The sequence below is a fragment of the Thrips palmi genome, unplaced genomic scaffold, assembly GCF_012932325.1.
Source record: "Thrips palmi isolate BJ-2018 unplaced genomic scaffold, TpBJ-2018v1 HiC_scaffold_5, whole genome shotgun sequence".
Classification (NCBI taxonomy): Eukaryota; Metazoa; Arthropoda; class Insecta; order Thysanoptera; family Thripidae; genus Thrips; species Thrips palmi.
Genome location: NW_023144632.1, coordinates 919,601 through 925,763, shown reverse-complemented (window position 1 = coordinate 925,763; position 6,163 = coordinate 919,601).

Here is a 6,163-nt window from a genome sequence, read left to right as displayed (position 1 = left end):
TTTTACGCCATCAGTTCCCATTTAAAGACAGAGTCTAAGTAAAAAAAGGTAAACAGACCTAACAGGGTACTTCCATGAACAAAATTAGTACAAAAAGGGAAAAAATAAGTTTTGACTCAAAATTAATTTTTTTAAACAAATTCTTAAAAGCTATCAGATTTAACTTGAAAACAATGAATATTGAAAGCAAAAGTCTATCAATGCCGTTGACACAGATAAAATACGCACAAATCCTCAATTATAAACATAAATAAGGACAGAATCTGTGAATTTATGCAAAAAGTGGTGGCCTTAGACGCGTCGCATTCCCGTTGGAGCCTCGATGAGCCTTTGATTGATCTTGGCCCTACTAGAGGAGGGTCCCATGTACATTTAGACGTAGAGATCTCCGTCGGGACACGTAGGAGTCGTTTCGAAACTCAAGTTCAATATTAAGATAAAACTTATAATTCGCAGATTTACGTAGTTCCTAAAATGGGTGTGTACACATGCCACCGAGGAAAAAGTGAGTCCAGCTCAAGTCCATATGTTGAGTAAGATACCTAAACAAGAGATCTCGTTGGAAACCGGGACGAAAAACGCGATGGGGCTGGTAGGAAATCGTTTCGGCATGAGTCATTTTTATGATCCACAAGCGGAACTTCATAAGCCTCAAAATACCAAGTTTTCAGGTGCCATTCTCACTGTGATACGGCTAGTATATTTGGCTGGTTTGTTCATTTTCTTGAAGACTGAACCTTTTCGCACATCATCTTGTACAAATCCGATGCAAAAAATAACTTTCAAAAACAGAATTAAATGTCAATTTTGCGAATCTCAACCCACTGTGCATTGGGCTTGTGGCCCTTCTCAAAACTGCCACCTTACCTGATATAACGGTGCAAAGAAACCACCAAAAAAACACGAGAAATCATAGAATTTAGGAAACAGCTCGAATACGCCATGCTGATGTAAATGATTCCGTCCTTGTGTTCGGTTGAATTGGAAGTATCGGGCAGTCAACTAGACCGAATGCACCCCAAATTTTGTGCTCTTTCGATCTGAACAAAGCAAGGTGCAAAGCATTTTGCAATCAACGGCCTAGATCTTACAATCGAAGCAAAAAAAGTAACCCGTGCACAGGGATGATACCCAAACCGAAACGATACCAGGGCTGTTGCGTCAACAGTTTGCACTTATGATTAAAACTCAAAAAGTGTAGCACCTGGAACCAAGGGAAGAGATTTTCCTTGTTGATCTTCCTCCGCTGGTCTTCCTTCCGCTGGTCTTCCTCCAGGTATTTCACCTGAGCCCAATCGGGTATTTTGACTTCGTTTTCTCTTGCCTAAAATTCACTCACACCTGCACTGCAACTGAAACGGTCTTTCCACACAAGGTTCCAAAAGTGACAATAGACGGCGCGCGATTCATGTTCGAGCTATTTCCAACCTTCACAAATAAACATCCAATTTACAGATTGATTTAATATAAAAGGGAATAAAAACAGATAATGGCCCACATTAAAATAAACCTATTTCCTTATTATATTTTTAAATGAGTTAACAGGAAGAAAGTTCTCGTTTCATATTATACTAAAAATATGTTGTTTGTCTTTGTAGTGTTTGTCTTCAAGCAGTGGTTGTGTTGTCAACTGCCAACTGGAAACTTTATGAAAAGTGAATGAATCTCCAGGCTTCTCACACCACATTGGCGTCACTCGACAACAACAAAACGGATCTGGAAAGAATTGAAGGTCTTTGTTAAATTAAAAAAGCTCAGCAATATACCCATAATTTAAAAATTCTCAAGGGAAACGGACTGAAAACAAAAGAAGTCACCACTCTCCTCTCTTCCCCTCCCCCTTTCTGCACTTGTTTGTTTGGGTTAATTCAATCAAGTGTTCTTGGTTTCATCATGGTACATAGCCGGATTGGGCTAGCTGTCATTGCAAACCACTGTCAAAGGGTCGTGTTTTAACCATTTTTAACAAGAAGCGCCTCTGAAGAAAAAGCAACGTCCTCCAATGTTTTATAAACAGTATCTTCAAGAAGATGGATCATTGTGTGTGCCACCAAGTACGGTTAGGAGGCGTGTAAGCCTTTTTTATCACTCATGTTTTATATTTCTATGAGCAACAACTTGTTTCCAAAGTTAAAATTTTTTTTATTATTGTTTGGCGTAGGTTAAGGAACAATTTGCATCAGGATGCTCTTCAACGCAATCCCAGCAGAAAGACGAATGTTCTTCTAGTCAAAGCACCAGGGAGGATGAGAGTGATGAAAGCATAGGTGAACATTCTAATAATCAATCACAATGAAAGCGAGTGTACTACTGTTACACATGTCTGTCTTCCATTCGTAATAAGTAGTCATCTTTGTTTCTTATGTCATTTTATTTTTGCTATTTTTTTTAGGGTGACAGCTTTCAACCATATGAATCAGAGAACTCGAATGGAAATGACAGCGGCAGCAATCACCAAGAACTCCATGGGAACTCAACAGATCATTCAGATGATGAAAATAATACTTCAACACCGGTCAGTCAACCTAATTTACAGGTCATGTAACTCATTCAAACCCTAATAATGTCTGATCATCACTCAATATTGTCATCGTGTTATTTTTCTGCTTAGGATGGCTGTTCCGGTAATGATGATATAAATAGTGTTTCTCATCCTGATCCCCCTGCAGAAAGTGAGGGATAAACTGATCTGGACAGTGGATTCCAACAGGTAAGCTTCGTTTGTAATGATAACAGCTGCCCCAACACAATTTAACAATGTCCTGATTATGTTGTTTTTTTTAATTATTTCCAGAACAATAAACTGTTTGAAACGGGTCCGCAAGATTATTCACAGATTTTCAGTGAAGGCGCTAAAGAAAATGCTCATTTGTCACTTGTAGAAGAGGATCATTTTGTGTCCAATGAAGATCGTGCTTCATCTTCTTCTGAAACTCTGAGCACAAACGAAGAAAGTGAGAGTAGTTTTGCTAGAGTCACAAGTCCATGACATAAAATTAGGAAACTTTATAAACTTGAATGACAAGTTCAAGTTAGACAAGCCTTTAATTCCAAATATAGTCCAAACAACAAGGTTTGAATTTTTTTTTTTTATGGTTTTAAATTTCTCAATGCAAGAAGGGCTGTCTTAAGGTGGCCCCACAATGGCCGTTCTTTGACGGACATCCACCGGACATACACCGGACACCCGCTGTAGTTATCCCTTTTAGCGGGGCAGAGACCGTGTTTTGCCTTCATTTATTCCAATTGTGATGCGATATCATCTTCCCGTCACCCAAAAGTTTACATGACCGCGATAATCGCAAACCAAAGGGGGGTGTCCGGTGGATGTCCGTCGTAAAAGCGGCCATTGTGGGGCCACCTTTATAATGGAACTGCAAGGCTGTTACAACTTATTAATAACATTTTTGGCTTTGAAGTGATTCCAGATGGGATCACAGTTTTCCGATCATTATTTGATTATGACTTTGGACTGACATATCACTTCTTCTGTCCTAATTGTTTATACTATTTTGGAGATTATGATAAAGCTAAGGTAGATGGTCTGAAATGTCCTGTTACTGGATGTGGTAGGAAAGGAAATCTTAAAAAAATGAATGGTGGTCATTTTTTTGTTAATTTGCCTTAAGCACCTCAATTTAAGATTTTTCTTGAAACTCAAGAAAATTTAAAGGATCCGTTATCGTATCGATTTAATAGAGGGCAATTAGAGATGTGTTTGACGGAGAGTTGTACAAGAAACTGTCTTCTGCTGGACAAATTCTCAGTCATATTTATAAATTTTCACTGTCAATGAGTACAGATGGGTCACCTGTTATTCGAAGTGGTTGTAATTCTATGTGGCCAGTTCAAGTTCGAATTAATGAACTGCCTCCCAAACAAAGATTTGATTCTTCTACTATGTTTGTGTGTGGTGTCTGGTTTGGATCATGCGAACCAAATATGAATGTGTTTCTTTCTCCATATGTTGGTGAATTGCAGTCTCTATATGAGAGGGGATTCAAGTGGAATTTATAAGATGAGGAGAGAACGAGTCATGTTGTAACTCTTAATTGTTGTCTTGATTCAAGGGCAAAGCCAGATGTACAGTGTTTTAAACAACTTCATTCATATTCAGGATGCAGTTACTGTTATCACCCAGGTAATCTGGTTAATTTAACAAAAAATGAGATTGTTGTTGAACCCGACGAAGATGATGAAGATATTTTGATGGATGATCGTCAAGCTGATACAGATTTAATTGGCGAACATGTCGAAGAGACTCATGGGGGAAAAAAGAAACGTGAAGCAAAAGCTGTGAGGTATTGTGTGTCTCGTGATGGTTTCCCTCCTTTTAGGACAGATGAGCAGATCAGAGGAGACATGGAAAAAAGCAATGAAAGTAGTTCTGCTGTAAATGGTATAACTGTAATTTCTATTCTAACTCTTCTTCCTTTGTTTGATATGGTGTATGGATTTGTTATTGATTATATGCACGCCATTCTTTTATGTATTACCAAAATGTTTTTAAAGCTATGGATTGATCCAAAATTTTCAAAGCAGCCTTACGGTATACGATCTAAAGCGCATCAAGTCAATGCCAGATTGATAAAATTCTCTGGGCCCACTTATATTTTAAGGAGGCCACACAACATTCTTCATTGGAAGGCTAATGAATTTAGGGCTTGGCTCTATTTTTCGTGCTTACCTTCTTTAGAAGGCATTTTGCCAGATGTATTTTTCAAGCACTTCTCACTACTTGATTCTGCAGTAGTAATCTTATCATCAGAGAGAATAAGTCTGACTGAACTGGATCAGGCCAAGAGTTACTTGTTCCTTTTTATAAGTGACATTGAAAGGCTCTATGGGCCTGCATTCATTGTTCATAATTCACATATAATTTCCCATTTAGCTGATTGTGTGAAATATACTGGACAGTTATGGTCACACAGTGCATTCGGGTTTGAAACAGGAAATGGTGCTCTTGTTAATTTAGTGAAAGGCACTGTCGGAGTTATTTTTCAAATCGCAGACATTAAGAGGTTGTGACTATCCGGAAGAAAGCTTTCCTCCGAATAAGGTTTCGGGATGCTAAAAACACTATTCGGAAGAATACTGCTTTTTTAAAAGTATTTTTCCGGATAGAGATCCACAAGGGCTCAGTCACTATTCGGAAGAATTTTCCCAACAGGTATGATTTTGCTTAAATCTCTATTCGGAAGAAAGTACCTAACCTTCAGCAGAACCCCTGCACCCGCCCTGCAAAAGATTGTCTATTTGCAGTCAACATACAATGGCGCCGCCTCCACCATATTCGGAGGAAAGCTTTCTTCCGGATAGTCACAACGGCATATAGTCAAAATTAAATCAAACTGACATGAAATGATGTCATTTGGACATCAAAATGGACCAAATTTTGAGCAAAGATAGCTCATTTTGAGGTCACATTGACATAATTTGGACTTTTTTGTTCTCCCTGGGGAATCTTGAAAAAGTAAATTTAATACCCAAAAAAAATCTTGAACTGTTTAATTTAATTATTCATTGACAACAATATAACAACGATATTTTTAATATAAAGGCAAGTTATCACTCAGATAAGATGTTTCCTGAATCAAATATAAAGGTTGACAATTAGCTGCCAGGAGTATGTAAAGGTAGTCAGGAAAGTTGCACTACCGTCAACGGGGGTAACTTGGGACAGTCTGCCCTGTACTGCTTGTTGGTGCTGCCATTCAGCGACGGGGGTTCATAGCGTCAAACCCGCGGCAGGGTTTTGTTTCAGAGGCCTCAGGGCACGCGCGGAAAGGTGGAAGAGGTGCATAACATCACAATTAGTATTTGAGAAACAGGAAACTACATAATAGGGTTTTTGACAAAATATGTAAATCATTGACAAGTTGACCCTAGTGCAAGGAGTGAAATGCAGATTTGGCCGTTTAGTATCTCTGGATAGTTACCCCCGTTGACGGTACCATAACAAAACATTTTTAGCACACAAGAATCATTGATACATTTTCAACATTTGCATAATGGTAATTAATTAGTAGGCCTCTGAAATTCAGCAGGATATTTGGTATGTCTGGCTGCTATCTTTGTTCAGGCAAGTTATCACAGATATACAGATAAAAGGTTTCCTGCAGTAGTATGTGGTGTGTAGCAGGGACGTTGAACATAACAATTT